Here is a 21,722-nt window from a genome sequence, read left to right on the forward strand (position 1 = left end):
CTGAAAGACCTGAGATCAAATACTTTCTCAGATATCTGCAACCTGGGTGACCCTGGACAAATCACCGACTCCCTGAGCCAATGAGAAAGTTGGATTTAATGATCTCTAAGATTCATTCAAGTTCTAGGTCTTTAACTAGTGTCTCCCACAGAACTGCTTTTGGTAGATGCTGCCTTCTCATACTTCTCTCCTGAGATGGATGTCTGGCATATCTGTTATAGACTCCCAATAGTATGGAAATCATTCTATGATGCCTTCTCATCCTGAATGATTCCTACACATGGCTTCCCTTAAATCCTCTGGAGAGGTTCCACTCAAAGTTCCAACTGACTTTACACCTCTTGATTTTGTATGAAAAGTAGTGAAGTGCACAGACATCAGTCATCCATCACTCTCTATCCATCAGGGTATCTTCACAATGTTTGTATGGGATGTGAGGGGTGCTGTCAGGGAGGACTAGCACCTGTGGTATAAGAGTTTGCTAAGCCTATTGCAAGATTACTTATCCATTTTTGGTGTCCATCCATTTGTCAAATTCAACTGTGATTGAGCTATCACCTGTGGCCCAAAGAAGCTATTGCTGGCACAGTGGCCATCAAAATTATCTCTGAAGGGGGCAGTTGGGTAGCTCAGTGGATTGAGAGCCAGGCCTAGAGACTGGAGGTCCTAGGTTCAAATCTGGACTCAGACACTTCCCAGCTGTGTGACCCTGGGCAAGTCATTTGACCCCCACTGCCTACCCTTACCACTCTTCTGCCTTGGATCCAATACACAGTATTGACTCCAAGATGGAAGGTAAGGGTTTTTTTTTTTAAATTATCTCAGAAGATGGGATAAACCAGGTTGAGGGTAATTGACAGACCTTAAACTTGTCAACAAATTAGGGGGGGACATTACCCCAATTATAGGAAGACTTCCCCAAGGGGAATGGGTAGAGAACAATTTATTCCAATGGCTATGAAGGCAGATGAAGCATACACTGTGGGACTCTTAAAGCTTGGTCAGATATCAAGGATGCCAAAGATATCCACTGCCTCCCAGGCCATCACCAGCTTCTTTGACTTTTGACGTGCCACTGGACTTCACTGACTCTGGAAGAGAGAGACAAGTTTTTGATTTTGTGCTACTCTACCTCAGTTAAATCCAGTTTACACATGAGTCAACTGTGATGTCATGTTAGTCCTCTTCAAAAAGCGATGTAAATATGACATTTTTGTCAAGGACAACACTGGGAGTTTGCTAATTATTTTCTCCAAATAATTCATTTTAACATATAAAATAAAATTCAAAGTAACAAAAGGTTAGGTTAGGTTGAAATTAAGTTGAAATATAGTAATCTGAAAACAATAATAATAATAATAATAATAATAATAATAATAATAATAATAATAAATCCATTGGTCTTAGACTAAGAATTCTTGCACAAGATTGACATTTTTTAAAGTGAAATATCTCTTATACTATATTGACCATGATACTTCTTATGTAATTTGGTAATAGTTTAGATCCTGCTTAGGCTCATCATGTTTCTCTTGATTGCCCTTTAGATGACGTGTAATTTCGCTTCTATGATTTGCAGTTATATAATGCCACAGGAAGAATATTGATGTTAAAAATAATGGATTCTCATTTCAAGAAGAAGTTTGAGGGTCATTAAAAACACATCACAAGTGATCCAATCATTCTAGAGGGCAATTTGGAATTCTTCCCAAAGGGCTGTAAAACTGTGCAAACCCTGTCATCCTATAAATACCACTACTAGGTCTATATATCAAAGAGATCATAAAAAAGAGGAAAAGATCAACTTGTACAAAAATCTTTATAACAGCTCTTTTTATAATGGCAAAGAATTGAAAATTGAGGTGATGCTCATCAATTGGGGAATAACTGAACTAATTGTAGTAAATATTGGTGATGGAATACTATTTTGCTATAAGAAATGATAAGCAGGATGATTTCGGAAAAAGCTCCAAAGACCTACATGAACTGATTCAGAGTGAAATAAGGAGAAACAGAAGAATATTGCACACAGTAACAGCAATAGTATGTAATGATCAACAGTGAAAGACTTAGCTAATCTCAGAAATATAATGAACCAGGATGATACTGAAGGACTTATGACAAAGAATGATATCTACCTCCAGATAAAGAATTACTAGAGTTGGAATGCAGATGAGATCAAACTATGTTTCACTTTAATTCATTTACAATTTTATTTGTGAGTTTTGGTTTGATATGAGTATTCTCTTATAACAATGACCAAAGTGGAAGTATGTCTTGCATAATAATACATATAAAACTCAGATCAAATTACTTGACATTTCTGAAAGTGGGAAAGATAGAAAGGGAGGGAAACAATTTGAATCTTAAAAGTTCAGAGAATATATGTTGAAAATTGTTATTACATGTAATTTGGGAAATATTGAATATAAAGGAAACTGTAAGTAAATTGAGTGAACACAGAATAGTATACTTGTCAGATCTCTGGGAAAGGAAATATTTTAAAACCAAACAAGAGTTAGAAAAAATTACAAAAAGTAAAATAAATAATTTTGATTATATTAAATTAAAAAGCTTTTGTACAAACAAAAACAATGCAACCAAAATCAGAAGGGAAACAAGAAACTGGGAAAAAATCTTTATAACAAAAAATTCTGACAGGGGTCTAATTACTCAAATATACAAGGAGCTAAATAAATTGTATAAAAAATCAAGCCATTCCCAAATTGATAAATGGGTAAGGGACATGAATAGGCAATTTTCAGATGAAGAAATCAAAAGTTTCAATAAGCACATGAGAAAGTGTTCTAAATCTCTAATAATTAGAGAAATGCAAATCAAAACAACTCTGAGGTACCACCTCACACCTAGCAGATTGGCTAAAATGATGGAAGGGGAGAGTAATGAATGTTGGAGGGGATGTGGCAAAATTAGGACGTTACTGCACTGCTGGTGGAGTTGTGGACTGATCGAACCATTCTGGATGGCAATTTGGAATTATGCCCAAAGAGCAATAAAAGAATGCCTGTCCTTTGATCCAGCCATACCATTGCTGGGTTTGTACCCCCAAAGAGATCATACATAAACAGACTTGTACAAAAATATTTATAGCCACACTTTTTATGGTGGCAAAAAACTGGAAAACGAAGGGATGCCCTTCATTTGGGGAATGGCTAAACAAATTGTGGTATATGTTGGTGATGGAATACTACTGTGCTCAAAGGAATAATAAACTGGAGGAAATAAACATCTTTTTAAAAAAGATATCACAATTCCCAAAATGTTATCATTTCTACCATCTTCCTCCTATTAATTATTTTTAGACCTTTACCTTTCCTCTTAGAATCAGTATTGTGTATTGGTTACCAGGCAGAAGGTTAAATTACTTACCCAGGGTCACACAGCTAGAAAATGTCTGTATCCTGCCTTTAGTTCTGGTTCTCAATCCACTGAGCCACTTAGCTGCACCCCCTCTTATTAATTCTTGAGACCTTTTCCCTATTTGGTATTTCTGTCCAAAATAACTCTACTAAGTACTGAGCAGTTTGATGGGTTGTCCACTCAAATTCATATCATTTTCTTGAATCTATATTTCTTCATTCTTTTGGAGATTTCTTTTTGGAGAGTTTGGCTGAGCTCTTTTGAGTGATTTTGGATTTATTGTAGGAAGTTCTGTAATGTTCCTGGGACCTTGATGTAATGAAACACAAGGTCATCCACAAATGGAAATATCTGGAGAGCTTTACCATGTGCAGATAATCCCTTTTCGATTTGGACTCTTCTCTGTACTTCCTCAATGGTCAGGGTTAATGCTTTTGGAAAGCATGACACTCATCAAATTGTAATCAACTATTTTCATACTGTTGCTTACTATAACTTATTCATGATAGGAACTTAAAATCAAACATTCTTTGCAAAGAATTGGCAACCCTTTAGGCCGAAGGCAATGTGATATCTGTGCCATATTCCTTCAAAGTCTTCAGTGGAGCACTGTTTAAGAACATTTAAAAGCAAATTAGGAAAGGATGAACGAGTTAATGATGGAACCACTCTCCACTTCATTTTTCTTTCTAGATTCTTCTTGTACTATAGTCATCATCCCAAAATTGAGACTTCAGACTTGATCACCTCTTTGATGCAGAAGGTCAGTTCTCTGTCCTGTGCTATTTTCAGTGCTGCATTATTCAGTTAGATTGGCAGTGCTCTTAATTAACACGTTGTCCAAATCTACTGTTAAAGTTCAGAAGAAGAGGGGAAGCCAATTCACCAAAGACATGTAGGGCTCATAATCTGAGTTTCTGCAACACTTAAAATGAAAATGATTTCCAACTGAGCACAGCAGTCCAAAGAGCCCCTCAAATTGCATATTGGAAAATTATATTTTCTAATTATTCTGTATTGATCACCCATGTCTTGCTCGACTGAGCATACTGTGGCTATGTTCTCTTGCTGCTAAGGATTTACATGCTGAAGAAATAATGCAGATCAGCACATATTCTTTCTTTCTAAAACAAAAGCTTGCAAAGTTTAAACAGAGACTAGGAGACATCATGTGAATAATTGTCTGATTCATGTTGGGCTTTGACTCAGAAGGAGAGATAGGTCCCAGGCTACACGAGTATCTAAATGAGTATCCATGTGGCTAAAAATTATCTACCATTTAAATATTGTCCCAGCTTAGAAAGACAATTGAGTAATTGTGATATTTATCTCAGGAGATATAAATATAAGAGTGCTTTCTCTGGAATGTGAATATGACACAATCTGAATAGCACATCATTTGAAAGAGGTGTAAATGACAGGCCATGATGAATGAGCTAGAGAAGCGTGTTCACAATTGGCTGTAGGTTTTTCCACACAGATGGCCCCGGGAGATTCACGCCTTAGCACAGCCCTCACACTGTACGTATTCATAACATGCCACATGCCCCGTGGGCATTGTGATATTAATGGATGTCTGATCTTGCTAATTAGCTTGACAGATTGGTGGAGGTCACAGCTAGGTTTGGAGACTTGCACAAGGTTAGATGCTGGGTGACATTTTATTGTTTTGTTTATCATTTATTAATTACTGCTAACCACTGTGTCAGACGTAATTCTCTTTCAAGTAACCTGAATGGCCATCAGTGCACCTCCAGGCTGGGCTGTCCAATGGATTTTCTTTTCATAAATTGATTTACCCATATTTAAGAGTACAGATATTCAGCCCTGGTCAGGAATTTTGTGGTATGTCCAATGTTTGGGGGAAATTGTTTTAATTACCAAAAAAAAAAAAAGTTGGCGCATCAGTTGGAAAACAAAATTGGCAAACCCTAAAAATATAAGCAAAGACAAGTGAATGAAGCATAACTCTATATTTTGCATGTAAAATGCAAAATAATTTCTTTATCCCCAAAAAGTGATTATAACATCCACCTTACTTCCCATCTCCTTCAAGATCAATAAAACTCCACTGCTCTGACACTTTCTTTCCTCACTGGAGAAGCAGGAGAACACTCTGGGTGCATCAGGCTAGATATATTGTCAGACAATTTTATGCATATAATACGTAGCATACTTTAGTCCCTTATGATATGTGTATATAAATATATATATACCTACATATATATAGATACCTATATAATGGCAATATATTTCATACAAATTTATTCATACATTTATTTCTATATGTAGATATTGTCATGTCTGTATAAATGAATTATAAAGGAAATGTACAAGCTGTCTTTTCTGATTCTAACTGACCATACATGTGTTAGTTTAGCTTTTGACTGAAGAGGAGGGGGCCACTTCCAGCCATACATGGCAGAGATAAAGGTCTTGCGTCTTTCAGATCATATTGACCATTGAGAAAAAAAAGAACCAATCCCTCACTGGGCTCCTCTCCTTTCCATTCTCCCATATGACAATTAGTTCTCTCTTCCCTTAGTCTTAGGGGGTGGGGTGACACTCCTTTTCTCACCCTAGAGCCAGCAGACTCAACTAGAAGAGCTTACAAGTGATCCCAAGTTCTATTTTGTTTCTTTTACTAGGTAAGCCAATGCATTTTGTCCTCAGGCATGGAGCCTGGTGAGTTCCAGAAGTTCTGGATCCATTGGGTGGGTGTGACTACAGAAGAAGTTTATTCATGAGGGAAAATGACTACTGGCAGGAGAACTACTGCAAGCTCTGGCTTGGAGCGGCAGAAGAAGTAGACTGGGAGTTTGGACAAATATGAAGCAGAAATGAAAGATAAAGTGCCTAATCAATGATTCTACCATTTCTTTCATGTTCAGAGTAAATTGTAATGGTACTTGTAAGTTATATGTGATGGATTCCTTAGATTCTGTACATTTCTGTCATGAGTACTTTGTGTAAAGAAAATAAATATTTTCCCCACATCTGACTTGTATTTTACTTTGAATACCTCTCTTCTTCTTGCCTAGAGAGGATCTAGAACTTTCATTAATTTTTCCCTGGGATTCTGAAGCAGAGGAGGTTAACAAGCCAAGTAGTGTCAGAAAAAGGTACCTAACCTCTGTAATGCAAAAGATGCAAGAGAGGCTTTTGCTCTTGCAGGGGGCCAACTGAAAACTTCTGGCAGTTAGAAGCCTTAGAATTTTGAGAGAAGTCAGTTGGTTCCCGAGGCTTGATCAGAGTTGAAGGATCAACTAGAGCTCTGCTTTGGCTTTTGGCCTGTGCTTTGTCTGGACAATTTGAACCTAGCTAATTTCTCTTAATTTTCCCCTGACCTTCTCCATATTATTTCCCTGTTTTCCCTGCCTGTTTTCCTGGGGCCCTGGGAGGCAGGGTGGCTTTTGGGTTTTTAGTGATTAGACTTTGTGGATTTAGTTTCCCCAATAGGCAAGTAGGACATCCTTAAATTCAAACTATCCCTTTAGTAAACCCTCTACTTTAAAGCAGCCAAATCTTCCCTGGCTGAGATAAGCAGGTCCTCTCTCAGTCTAACCCATTCCCGTGACCCTCCCCCATCTTGAGTTTTTCCCTAGTGGCTGTCAGAAACTCCAAACCCCTCTCTCCTTCCTGACCAACCCTGAACACTAATAAATCCCTTTGTTATCTAATCAAACCCTCTGGAGAATCATTGTGTTGAAGAATTAGGCAAGAGTTGAAGGGGAAGGAATTATTCTCTTTTATTTTCTGAGGGAAACTGGAGGCATCCATATTGGGAGGAAGTAGTTGCCCAGCACTTCCTCCTGAATCCCTTCAGTTTCACTGACAAGGAGGAGTCTTACGACTTCTCCTTTGAGGACTTGAGAAACTGACAAGAAAGCCCTCAAGTCAGATTTCAATCATTTCTGACTGGTCCTATTCCTTGTGTCTGTAGAAGTACCTTTCCTGTCTGGAGGGGTTCAGCCTATTGCCCCCAGGATCCTCTGTCTCTAGCTTGGGTATCTAGTTTGTGCTAGCTGCCTCTCCTGAACACCTCACCCTGTACCCTTACCATCCTAATACCGCCTTGTCCATTCCTCCCTAAACTCAGCCGTCCCTTTCATTCCTCTCCTATTACCTCAATCACCTTTTACCCCTCTGTCACTCAGCAAGGGAAGGAGAGGACCCCTGAACTTTAGTGTACCCCCTTTTATCCATCACACCTCTTACATTACAGGTCAAGGTCCCCAAGAACTAAATATAATGCAGCTCATTTGTCAAGGTCCAGAGCAGAGAGAACTCTCAAGAAAAAAAAAAAATGAGAATGATCCAGTGACATGCACCAGAATCAAGTTCTCTTAGATATACACAACCATGTGTATTTGTGTAGATAAATACTTTGGCATTCCAGCCACTACAAAAAGTTCTCCTGTGAGTTTTGATCAACTATGGAGAGAAGCTAAAGACTGAAAAGCAATGGGCTTAAGGATGAGGGAAGGAGAGACATGAGGTAAACAAACACACAAGATGTTATGGGGTGCAGAAGCCCCTCACGTAGTGGATTACAATGGTGAACCCCTGGGTTCAGGAAGAATACTTTTTGCAAGAATGCAAGACTCAAAACTTAGCTAAAAAGTAAAAAGTCAAATTTATTAATTTGGAAAATAATGTTGAGAATGGCCAGGAGAATAGCAAGGTGGGATAGCAAGGTGGGGAGCTGTTCCTTGGAGGGAGGGAAGTATGTATGGAAAAGCTGTCTCCCCCAGTTAAGGCATGAGTGGCACAACCCTAAGGGTTGCTCCCCCAATGCTTCAGTTCAGGGGCTTTTATACTCTTTACAACAGTGAGTACGTAACTCTAGTGTGGTAATCACTCAGGCATTTGGTGGGGGTTTTGGTCTGCCTTAAGACATAGGGGGTGGCCCTCATAGTTCAGAGGACAAATGGATGTCTGAGATACAACCTGATGATATCAAGGAGGTGTATCTCTCTGCCCATCTAAAGGATGATTCATGGAGAATAATCCTCTCAGGATCTTATAGGAATTATCAGATATTTTGGGTTAGGAGTCACAAGAATGTAAGGGAGCAAAGGAGTTTCCCTGCTTATAGTTAGCCTGAAACACTTCTATAGTTTGGGGAGTATAATACCCATGCCAAAGAGACACACAGAGAGATCTTCAACATGGTGTCAGCAAGGCAGCTCCCAGAGAGAGAGGGTCTGAACCCATTTCACTGATAATTATAGGTTTCTTCACTGGGGGGTTTCAGGATGTCAGTCAAACAAGGGAAACAACAAAAGTATTAACACCATCTTAGTGTCCAATTACAAAGATAAAGGAATGAGTAGCAACACAATTGTATAGCCAGGTGTTCAAGAAGAGTATTTTGCAAATCTAACCTGTCTAGTAAAAATCCTTCTCTTGAACCCTGATTCAGACCTATTCAGAGTTTGCCCACTTTTTCAGATATTAAGTGCAAGTCTTCAACATTTCAAAAGACCTTTACAAGTTGTTTACCAGCTTTTGGACAGCAAATAAAATAGAGGCTTGATTTTTAAGTTCAACAAAAGTTTAACCTGATCCAACTTAAGGAATTGGAAATCAATAATATGAAACATTAGAAATATATCCATAAGTCTGGTCCATGGGCACTGTGCTCATTGGAGTCAGCTTTTTAATATATCTTTAATATCTTCATGATTTGTTATGACTGAATCCCTTCAAATACATAGACAGGTATGTATACACATATACACAATGCTTCTGGTGGCATGTTGGTATGTGGTTAGAGAAACTGGCTGGCAATCTGGGATACCTACATTCAAGTCCCTCTTCTGAGATATACTAACTATCTGACCTTGGGAAAGTCACAGGCTCTCAAGTCTCCCACGCAATGCTCTAAGACTGTAAGTTTCAGAGAAGGTATACAACCTACATTGTGTATAAATGGAGATTTTGAGCCTTGGACTTCATCCCCCATAAGTCCTTAGTTTTTCCCAAAATTCCCTTCAATCTCTTCTGTGTCTCCACCTTTGCATGGTCACATTATTGTTTTATATTTAGCTGTAACTGCTCCCTCTTGCTCTTTTGTTCCTGGGAGTGGGTCAGTTAGTAACCTTTTAGTTAAGTCTCTGTTAGTTTATTATTAATAAAATGTTCATAAATATAATATTTACTATTTGAAGGTTAATTTTAATCTCCATATTTTGTAGAAGAAATTTCCTCACTGGGAGTTCTTTATACCAAAGAATTAAAAGGTCCAGACAAATTATAAACACAAACTGTGCATGTGTGTGTAACAGGAAATAGACTGTAAATTCTTTGAGAGTGAATATTTTGCCTACTACATATTTACATCTCCTTCAGATAGCACAGTTTTATACTCAAGAATACATTTACACCTCCGTTGATATCAAGCACCTACAATTTTGTGGACATGAAGAACTCCCTCTACCAATATAGATCATAATTAGCTACAATTTGAAAAAGTGGAAAATGAAGGCCTTTAAATTTAGAATATGCACATTGTTTTATTTCATGCTAAATTATGATATTCACTTCCTAATTCATGCTTCTTTTAGGAATTCAAAACATATTTTCTCTTTTTAATGATATTGTCATTTTTCCCTTATTTTCTGATAACCCATGTTGAGTCTGAATCTTTCCTTATAACAACAAGCAGTGTTAAGAACTATCAGCAAATGTAACAACTGCTTGCTCTCTCTCCTGAGAGGAGGCATGACCCAATGCAAATTGTTTTTTTACCAAATGTAAGGTAAATGGAAGCCAAGACAGACATTCTCATTTTTTTAGGGATAAAAAAAAAATCTGTCTTGAATTTCGACTTGCAGAGAACACTGGATCTGGAATCCCCACTTCCTTAATCTTTGAATGGGTCAGAAAACTTGTGGTTAGAAACACAGGATAAGGTTATACAGTCTTGGGTGGTCTGAAATTCCACAGGCTTAGGATAATGAATCTCTTTGATAAAAAGCAATAAGTATGTCACACTTGTTATTCCATTCCAACCAAATGGTACTTAGGAATATATCATAAGATCATACATTATGACCAGGTCAGATTTATGCCAGAAATGCAGGGTTGATTCAATATTAGGAAAACTTTTAGCACAATTGGCCATATCAATAACAATAGCAATAAAAATCATATGGTTAATTCAATGGCAGAAAAAGCTTTTGACAAAATATAATATGCAATTCCTATGTTAAAAAAGACTAAAAAGCACAGGAACAAATGAGATTTTCCTTAACATGACAGGTAGTATCTATCTAAAACCATCAGCAAATCTTATCTGTAATGGGGATAAGCTAGATGACTTATCAAGAAGATTGGGGTGAAGCAAGGATGCCCATTATCAACATTATTGTCAGTATTGTACTAGAAATGCCAGCTACAGCAATAAGAGAAGAAAAAGAAATGGGAGGAATCAGGATAGCCAACATGGAAATAAAACTATTACTCTTTGTATTCATTATGATGATATACTTAATGAATCTTAGAAAATCTACTAAAAAACACAAGTTGAAATAATTAACAATATCAATAAAGTTGCAAGATAGAAAATAAAATAACACAAACCATTACCATTTCTATATATTGCCAACAAAGTTCAGCAGGGAGAAAAAGAAAGAGAAATTCCATTTAAAATGACTGTAGACAATATAAAATACTTGGGAATGTATCAAGACAACCCCAAGAATATGTGAACATTACAAAACACTTTTTGCACAAAGACACATCTAAAACAATTGGAGACATATTAATTACTTATGGGTAGGCTGAGCCAATATAATAAAAGTGACAACTCTGCGTAAATTAATTTACTTTTTCAGTGCTATACCAATAGAGCTATGAAAGAATTTTATAAAACTATAAAAAATATCAAAATTCATATAGAAAAAGGAATGGACAAGAATATCAGAGGAATCAATGAAAAAGATATAATGGAATGTAATGCCAGATGATTTCAAACTGTATTACAAACTAGTAATTATCAAAAAAAATTTTGGTACTGCCTAAGAAATAGAGTAGTAGATTAGTGAAATAGATTAGGTACATAATACATGGTAGTAACTAACCATAGTAATCTAAACCTAAAGATCCAAGCTTTTGAGGAAAAAATTCCCCATTCTAAAAAAAGCTTGGAAATATAGAAAATGTTTTGGCAGAAACTAGGCATAGATCAGAGTCTCATACCATTTAGACTTAAAGGATAATATAAGTAAACAATTGAATGGAAAAGTAAATAGCAAATGGATGGCTCTGATTATATTAATTTAAAAAGGGTTTGCACAAACAAAACTGATACAACCATGATTAGAAAGTAAGCAGATACTGGGGGGTGTAGGGGTAAAGAGAAATTTTTTTACAGCAAGTTTCTCTAACAAATGCCTCATTTCTCAAATGTATAAAGAACTGAATCCAATTTATAATACCAAAAGTCATTGCCCAATTGATAAATAATCAAGGGAGGGGGCAACTGGATAGTTCAGTTGGTTGAGAGCCAGACCTAGAGACAGGAGGTCCTAGGTTCAAATCTGGCTTCAAATACTTCCTAGCTGTGTGACCCTGGGCGAGTCATTTAACCCCCATTGCATAGCCCTTACCACTCTTCTGTCTTGGAACCAACACACAGTATTGATTCTATGACAGAAGGTAAGGGTTTAAGAAAAGATAAATAATTAAGGAATCTAAATAGTTTTCAAAAGAAAAAAATCAAAACTATCTATAGTCACATAAAGAAATGCTCTAAGTAACTATTGATTAAAAAATGCAAATTAAAACAACTCTGAAATGTCCCTTTATACCTAGAAAACTGGCTAATATGACAGAAAATGAAAATGACAAATGTTGGATGGGATATGGAAAAATTCAGATAAATGGATTTTTGATGGAATTGTTAACTAATCCAATCATTTTGGAGAGCAATTTGGAACTATCCCCAAAGGGCTATAAAACTGTCATATCCTTTGACCCAACAAAAAGGCTACTTTGTTTATATCCAAAAAAGATCAAAGGAAAAGGAAAAGAACTTAAATGTTCAAAAATTGTATAGCCACTCTTTTTTCTGGTAGCAAAGAATTGGAAACTCAGAAAACACCTCCCAATTGAGGAATAGCTGAATAAGTAAATGATGGGCCTGATGCTTTCAGTAGGTCCTGGGAAGACTTCCATGAACTGATGCAAAGTGAAGTGAGCAGAACCAGGAGAATGTTGTACAAAGTAACAGCAATATCATATGATGATCAACTGTGAATGACTTAATTATTCTCTGCAAAACATGATTCTAGGTAATTATAAAGGACTTATGATGAAAAATGTTACTTACCTCCAGAAGAAGAACTCATGGCATCTGAATGCAGAAGGAAGTGTGTATAAACATATATGTATATATACTATACACATACACATATGCAAACAGATATATGTGTTATGTATATACATACACATGCATGTATATAAAAACTTTATTTTTCTTGAGAGGTTTTCTGTATCATTTTTTACAACATGACTAAAAGGGAAATATGTTTTGTGTGACTGCACATGTGTAATTTATATCAAATTGCTTACATTCTCAAAGAGGGGGAGGGAAGAAAAAATTTGGAACTCAATGGTGTTTTCTTAGCTGTGTGACACTGGACAAGTCACTTAACCACAATCTGCCTTGGAACTTATACTTAGTATTGATTCTAAGACAGAAGGTAGGAGTTTAAAAAATGGATGTTGAAAAAAATTCACATGTAATTGAGAAAAACTATTAAATAAAAGAAAATAAAAACAAAAAGGTAATTAGGATAAGTCAATAAGCATTAAATACTTTCTACATGCCAGGATCTATGCTAAGTAGAGAAAGAAACAAAATGGAAAGAAGTAGGTAAGATCAAGATAAATACCAGATTTTTGAGAACTAATTCCAGAGGGAGGGCATTAGCATTTAGGAGGATTGAGCAAGGCTTCTTGAAGAAGGTGAAAATATAGATGATAGAAGGAAGAAAGATGTTTGAGATAAGGAAGAAAGACATTCCAGGAAAGGCCTGTGAAAAATGCCCTTAAAAAGCAAGAGAATCCATATTCAAAGCTGTGCTCTGGAAATCAGACAAGTTTAAATGATTTGGCAGTCAAACTATTTCCCTTCCTCTTCTCCTCCTCTTTCTTTCACTTGGGTGGTCACCTTACCCTCATCCCAAACTGTTCAGTCTTCTACTAGGGGTGTTTAACAACCAGCTCTCTCAAAGAATAAAGTCCCGTAACACATTTTTTGAACACTTACCTTCTCACTTAAAATCAATACTGTGTACTGGTTACAGGGCAGACAAGCTGTATGGGCTAGGCAACAGGAATTAAGTGATTTGCCTAGGGTCACACAGCTAGGAAGTATCTGAGGCCTAATTTGAACTTAGGTCTCCTGTTTCCAGGCCTGGCTTTCTATTCATATTTGAACCAAGGACCTCCTAACTCTAGTATCCACTGTGCTCTCTAGCTACCCCTCCCTCATTCATTCTTTTTATTCTTTTATTTAAAAAAAAATTTTAGAATATTTTTCCATGGTTACAAGATTCATGTTTTTTTCCTTCCCCTCTTCCCTTCCCCTTCCCAGAGCTGATAAGCAATTCCACTGAGTTATACATATTTCATTATTCAAAACCTACTTCCATATAACTCATGTTTGTAATAGTGTTCTTTTCAAGCCCAAACCCCAGTCATATACCCATCAAACCACATAATCAATCATATGTTTTTCTTCTTTGTTTCCGCTCCCACGGTTCTTTCTCTGGATGTGGATAGCATCTTTCTCATAAGTCCCTCAGAATTTTCCTGGGTCTTTGCATTGCTGCTAGTAAAGAAGTCCATTGCATTTGATTGTGCCATAGTGTTTCCATTTCTGTGTACAACATTCTCCTGGTTCTGCTCATTTTGCTCTGTATCAATTCCTGGAGGTCTTTCCAGTTCACATGGAAATCCTTCAGTTCATCTTTCCTTACAGAACAGTACTTTTCCATCACCATCATATACCAGAATTTGTTCAGCCATTCCCCAATCAAGGGATACCCCCCTCATTTTCCAATTTTTGCCACTATATAAAGCATGGCAATATATACTTTTGTACAAATATTTTTCCTTTGAATCTATTTCCTCCATTTATTCTTTTTTTTTATAATTTTTTTAAACCCTTAACTTTCTGTGTATTGATTTTTTTATAGGTGGAAGATTGGCAAGGGTAGGCAATGGGGGTCAAGTGACTTGCCCAGGGTCACACAGCTGGGAAGTGTCTGAGGCCGGATTTGAACCTAGGACCTCCTGTCTCTAGGCCTGGCTCTCAATCCACTGAGCTATCCAGCTGCCCCTCCTCCATTAATTCTTAATGAAGCCTGCAAAGAATCATGGTTATAATCTCCCTAAAAATAATATAAAGAGTGACGGAATAAAAGTCAGCACACCTGAGACTGAATCTCAGGCTCTTATCTATTTGATCTTGGACAAGTCTCTTAATCTCTGTAAGTGGAAAAGATCAGGAATATCTTTGTGAAAGCTATGTACGTCTTCTCAGAGGAATATTTTTAAAAGCATTTAATAAACCACATCAGATTACCATGGAAACTAATTATATTGAAATACACATATTCAATATGTTTTTTTTAACTTCCTAGACCCTCAGGTTAAGAATTCCTAGACTAGATGAGTTCATATTTCAGTCCTATCTACAGTCTATGATGTGAGCTTCATTCTAGCTTCTTTATTTGTGTTTATGATACAGCAATCTTATGGGACCCAGCTTATGAAGATCAGTCATCTCTGACTAGAATTGGGGCCTCCACATTTCTGCCCCTGGCATCCTTCAGTCTAAACTCAGCTGCCAGCTTCTATAAGAATCTTTTCTTCTATTAACTATCTCCAATTTATCCTTTATGTATCTTGTTGGTACGTGGTTCTTTGCATATTGTCTCCTCATTAGACTTCAAACTCCTTGAAAGCAGAGATTATCTTAGCTTTCTTTTTCTTCCTAGAGATTGGCACAGTGCCTGGTACAGGGTACATACACAATTGATAGATGTTGATGACTAATTGCCTGATTCTCTATAGTTTTCCTAAAGGGGAGCCCACAGTACTGGGCTCCATACCCTTTGGTAAAGTCCACAAAAAAGTATTTAATCATTTTCATTTCATCTGTAACATCTGTATTTGAATCTCTGGGATGGTCAGATAAATGAAAAGTCACAATATATTTTAAATAAATTCTTGCTATCATTTTCAAACATGAGATCACAACTATTCCTGATCATTAAAGACTGGAAGACTTTTTTTTTTGAAATTTTACAAAACCAAACAAAATGAGCATTTCATATACAAAGAAAAAGAAGAAAGTCCACAAATGAAATCACAAATCTCCTCCATGTTTAACTTACTTTTCTTCATATGTATATAATAAATCCCAGTCCCAGCCCTTCCCTCAAATCCCCCTATCACAGAAGATATTATCTGGGAGACCAACATGTCTATATAAATTAAGTCTTTCATGTTTCACCATTCTGTTCACTTTCTGGAAGTAACAGTCTTAGTTTATTCTTCCAGAATTAATTCTGTGGCTGTGTATAATGTTCTCTTGGTTCTATTCATTTCATTATTCATTTTCTCATGTAGTTCTTTCTAAGTTTTTCTTTGCTTTGTTTTTTTTAATCAGTTTGCTCATCGTTTCTTATGGCTCAGAAGTATTCCATCACAATCATCTACAACAACTTGTTCAGCCATTCCCCACTTGATGAGTATCCCCTCCATTTCCAATTCTTTGTCACCACAAAGGGAGCTACCATAAATAGTTTGGAACATATGGATTCTTTTTCTCTTCCCTTGATCTTCTTAAGAAACAGACCCAGCATTAGTCTTATACACCGTTTTAGAAATCTCTAAGTGTAATTCCAAATTGCTCTCCAAAATGGTTGAATCAGTTCACAGCTCCACCAACAGCGTATTAGTGTCCTCGTTTTGGGGAAACCTTTTCCTAAACCAGATTGTTAACATGTCAAAGTGATTTTACCGATATGTCTTTTCATGTGTGCATGTCTGAAAACTTCAACTGAATCTTTACAATGTCCTGGAACTGGTCCTATCTAAGGTTAACCAAGCACGCAAGGGATTTTGTATTCCACAAATTTAGGCCCAAATGGAAGCTGTTTGCTAGGTACCCTGATTCTTGGCTTGATTTTTCTTTTCTACCCAATAACATGCTAAATATAGACATCAGTCATGGGCCAAGGATGTGTTACTTACATCTAAAAGGTTCCTCAGATGAGAAATAGTTTTTTCAGGGTTTGTTCCACAATTACAACCCAAAAAGTAGGTGTGTGTTCTGAGTAATGTGACCCCCTTGTGATTCATAACCTTCTCCCCCTCCACATTTTTATGTGCTAGAATGGGGAGCAAAAAAGAGGAATTACAGGAATAGGAGAGTTCAGCTAAAGTCCAAACCACACACATGTGTATTTAAGAGGGAAAAAAATAGATTAAACTAAAAGGCTCCTAAAGGACAGGTCTAACTCACACCCACAACAGCTTAAATGGGTTACTTTGGAATTGGTTTTGGTAATTACTCTCATGCCATGTAATTACCACAGGAGAGCTTCAATTACATGACCCATCCACATCACAGACTGTGTTTAAAATAAAAAAAAGTATAAAAATAACATTTAGGAACAGAGAAATCTACAGAAGCCACAAAAGTCAGAGTCGAGGCTGCTGGTCATTCTCAGGATTCCCCAGGTCACCTCCGGCTTGGTTGTTTTGTTTCTAGAAAACCCAAGATGGTCAAAGGACTGTTACAGAATAACCTAGACATCACTCTTGTTAGCAATAATGTTACTCCAGATAGAGCTGTGGGAAAACTACTACCCTTTGATCTTTAATGAAAGAAACCCAAGATACAGAGTACCATTATTGTCAAGCAGGTCACAGGCTCAATCTCAGACTCAAGTGAGTCATGAACTGTTATTTTTATATGTCCTTATAACTAGTGAGTAAAAGCTTTATTGTTCTTTAGACCATCTATTATTCACATCTTTTAGGTCAGTATTAAACTAAAAATTCCCCCGTTATACTCCAAATACTACTTCCTCCTAGTCCAATTACACACTATGTCTGCAAAGTGCCTAAAAATTGTATGGAGACCCTTTTAGCCATTTTATTTTCGAATGTTTAGCAAATAGAATTTCTTTTTCTAATAAATATATCAACGAGTTTAAAAGAAAGAACATTCATTCATAGCACAAATTATAAAACCTAAGGGCTGTTAGCAAATTTAAGTTTTAAAAATTATTGCTTCCAATCAACAAGTTAGCAAGCATTTTTTAGCAGTTACTATGCCAGACAATGTCCTATAGGACATGCAAAAATATAAAAATAAAGACCTTGTACTCAAGGAACTTTTTTTTAGATGGGGAAGAAAATATAAAAGGCAACTGAATAAAAATCCGAAGATGAGAGTCAAGAAAATCAAGAGTGGAGCCAAGAACTGCACCCAAAGGGTGCCAAAAGACTGCCTGCCCTTTGATCCAGCCATACCAGTGCTGGGTTTGTACCCCAAAGAGATAATAAGAAAAAATATTTGTACAAAAATATTTACAACCATGCCCTTTGTGGTAGCAAAAAATTGGAAAATGAGGGGATGTCCCTCGATTGGGGAATAGCTGAACAAACTGTGGAATCTGTTGGTGATGGAATACTATTGTGCTGAAAGGAATAATGAACTGGAGGAAATCCATGTGAACTGGAAAGACCTCCAGGAAGTGATGTAGAGTGAAAGGGGCAGAACCAGGAGAACGTTGTACACAGAGATGGATACATTGTAGCACAATCGAACGTAACTGACTTTGCTACTAGTAACAATGTAGTGACCCAGGACAATCCTGAGGGAGTCATGAGAAAGATGCTATCTACATTCAGAGGAAGAACTGTGGGAGCAGAAACATAGAGGAAAAGCAACTGCTTGACCACATGAGTCAGTGGGGACATGGTTGGGGATGTAGACTCTAATGATCACTCTATTGCAAATATCAATAATATGGAAATAGGTCTTCATCAATGAGACATGTAAAACCCAGTAGAATTGTGCATCAGCTATGGGAGGGGGTTGGGGAGAGGGCAGGGAAAGAACATGAATCTTGTAATTGTGGACAAATATTCTAAATTAATTAATTAAATAAAAAAAAATTTTTAACCCTTGTGCTTCGGTGTATTGTCTCATAGGTGGAAGATTGGTAAGGGTGGGCAATGGGGGTCAAGTGACTTGCCCAGGGTCACACAGCTGGGAAGTGGCTGAGGCCGGGTTTGAACCTAGGACCTCCTGTCTCTAGGCCTGACTCTCACTCCACTGAGCTACCCAGCTGCCCCCTAAATAAAATTTTAAAAAAAGAGTGGAGCCAAGAAAAAAAAAAGTGAAGTATAGATTAGGCACTTCCTCAAAATGTTGGCTCACAGAGGAATGCACCATTCAGAGGAAGAACTGCTGGAATGCAGGCACTCTACAAGGTGAGGTTTCTAGAGGATAGTAGAGAAGTTTTAAAAAGCAGATGAAGAATTAGGATAGGAATAAATCCATGAGCATGGCTAGATTAGCCTTTTCTTCAAAATGGAGGCTCCAAGAAGAATTCACAAGCTAGAAGAGAGTGTCACAGAGGTAAAAGAATCTTTGCTTAGCAAAAACATAAAAATCACAAAGCTAAACCTATCTACATAGGGCTAGTTTCCATGAGGAATTCATATTGTCATAGATTTAGACCAGGAAGTGACCTCATCTATTCCAACTTCCTCATTTTTATTTTTACTTTTTACTTTTTTGGTTGAGATAGGTGATTTTATTAGTTAGCTGAACTCAGCATGGCATCTCCTTAGAGGATTATTAGGTCTCGAATTAAGAACCAAAAAGTTCTCAGAGGTAATCTAGTCATTCAATTCCCCTTGGATCTAAAGCATCACTCCTCTCTCAGATCTCATTGGCAAGACTTCTCATCTTCCTAAATTAACTTCCATGGAAACCAAAAGAAATCCATAATATGGCATTGAGATTACTGAGAAATGCTTCACTTTTTTTTATAACACCTGATGTTGAGAGGTCTCAAGATTTAAAGATAGAAATCCAGAAACATGAGGACCCGAATTCAAGTTCTACCTCTGACATACATTGACTGTGTTACCCTGGCCAAGCTAGTTAAGCTCTTAAGGCCACTCTCTAAGGCTATATATAAATGGTGGGAGAATTGTTGATTTGTATTTTTAGGAGGTATTTCTTCTCCAAAAACTTACTAAATCAATCTAATCACAAGTCAAAGAGCAACAACAGCAATAATCCTCTTATAATTCACCAATCTGAAATTGACATCGACCATCTGTTGCCTAAAGGTCTAGTATTTTAGGATTTTTTTTTTCCAGATTTAATAGGAATTGTGCTAGGCACACCCACACTACATTGTGGCTTCTCTTCCTTTATACATTAAAAAGAGTCCTAGAAATATGTGAGTAAATCAAGTCTTTGAATATCAAATTCTATTTCCCACTGATTTTCATCATAATTTTAGAGATTCATAATAGAAAATAGTGGCCTTGACATAAAAAAAATCATACTATTGCATCATGACAATCAGTTTAAAGAGGTTTTTTATTCCTGCCTCCCTCATTGTGTTCTCCAGCCACATTTAACTCTCCTCTCTGACTTTATAAGAAAAAAAAAATAAAATGGATAAATAACATAAGAAATTTCACACCCTCACTAATTAAATTAAAAAAACATATGCATCATATAATACCCAGTTAGTGTACAGTTCCTTGGAAATTCAGATTGAATCCATGGGACACCAGAATCTACTAGTGAAAAGAATCATCAGAAATTATTTTCCCTCAGCGGCAGCTGGGTAGCTCAGTGTATAGAGAGCCAGGACTAGAGATGGAAGGTCCTGGGTTCAAATCTGACCTCAGACACTTCCCAGCTGTGTGACCCTGGGCAAGTCACTTGACCCCCATCGCCTACCCTTACCACTCTTCTGCCTTGGAGCCAATACACACTATTGACTCCAAGATGGAAGGTGAGGGTTTAAAAAAAAAAATCATTTTCCCAGCAGAATTCAGAAACTCATTTGAAGTCACCTGAAAAAAGCTGACGTCTCTGTCTGCAAACCCCTCCCTTGTAAATCTGGGAGAATAGAAAAAAAATGCATTTCATAAAAATGCTCTATGAAGCCAGGAGATCTCCAGAATCCTCCTGTCATGATGGATGACACGTGAGTAGAAGAGACTGTACTGCAACTGTAATGTATATTACAAATCAAGCTTTGAAGGTATTCACTGGGGATGGTCTTGGGCTTCTCTGACATTTAGTGAATTCATATAATATTCCATTGAAGTAAAATGAACGCTGAAGAGAACTCAAACTCTTTCTCGTTTGGTGAAAAGTGCTTAGCCATTCGAAGGTATTATTTTACATTCATCTGCTGGTGTCTGTTCATTGTAGCTAATTGGCCTGCATTTGATGTTGGCAGTTTTTAATTTCATAAGTAAATGAGCAGCATACCACTGAGGCCTCCCTCCCCTTAAGAAGAGACAGTCTTTGTTTGGTTACGGACAACCGCACAGAAGTGAGATTCTTTATTATTTGTGCATGTACAGTATTCATCAAAAACACCAATGCATTTCATGCTCCGGGCTTCTCCTAGCAAGAGTCTGCCCTTTTCCTTCTAGATCTAAGGCTTGATTCATTAACTGTGAGATCATTTCTACTTGGGTGCATGCACTCTAGGATATGGGGACAATACCGCACAATGAGTCTTCTGTTTGGAGCCTTTTAGAAGCAGGAAGGAATGCATACGGTATGAGCGGGGAGATGAGCTCATATAGAATATTTATTAGGGTGAACTGAAGTATTTGGAAATTGGCATGCCTTGATGTCAACGAAATCATATTCTTCGCTTTCACTCATTAGCATCTACGGGTCATAGGATTTAATGGTCTGGTTATAGATATCTGAAGGAGCTAAAATTACAAGTTGAAGTTTTCTCCAGTGTTTCTTAGTAGTTACTATCTAAATATCTTACCTCAATTTTGAGAGCATTGAGAAAAATTCATTACTTCTGGTGTTACATTTTAGTTTCCTTATTTCCTTGATTATATCTATAATCAAATCCTCAAGATGAAAAACATATAATGGGGGCAGCTGGGTAAGCTCAGTGGATTGAGAGTCAGGCCTAGAGATGGGAGGTCCTGGGTTCAAATCCAGCCTCAGACACTTCCCAGTTGTGTGACCCTGGGCAAGTCACTTGGCCCCATTGCTCACCCTTACCACTCTTCCACCT

The sequence above is a fragment of the Gracilinanus agilis genome, chromosome 3 (genome assembly GCF_016433145.1).
Source record: "Gracilinanus agilis isolate LMUSP501 chromosome 3, AgileGrace, whole genome shotgun sequence".
Taxonomy (NCBI): domain Eukaryota; kingdom Metazoa; phylum Chordata; class Mammalia; order Didelphimorphia; family Didelphidae; genus Gracilinanus; species Gracilinanus agilis.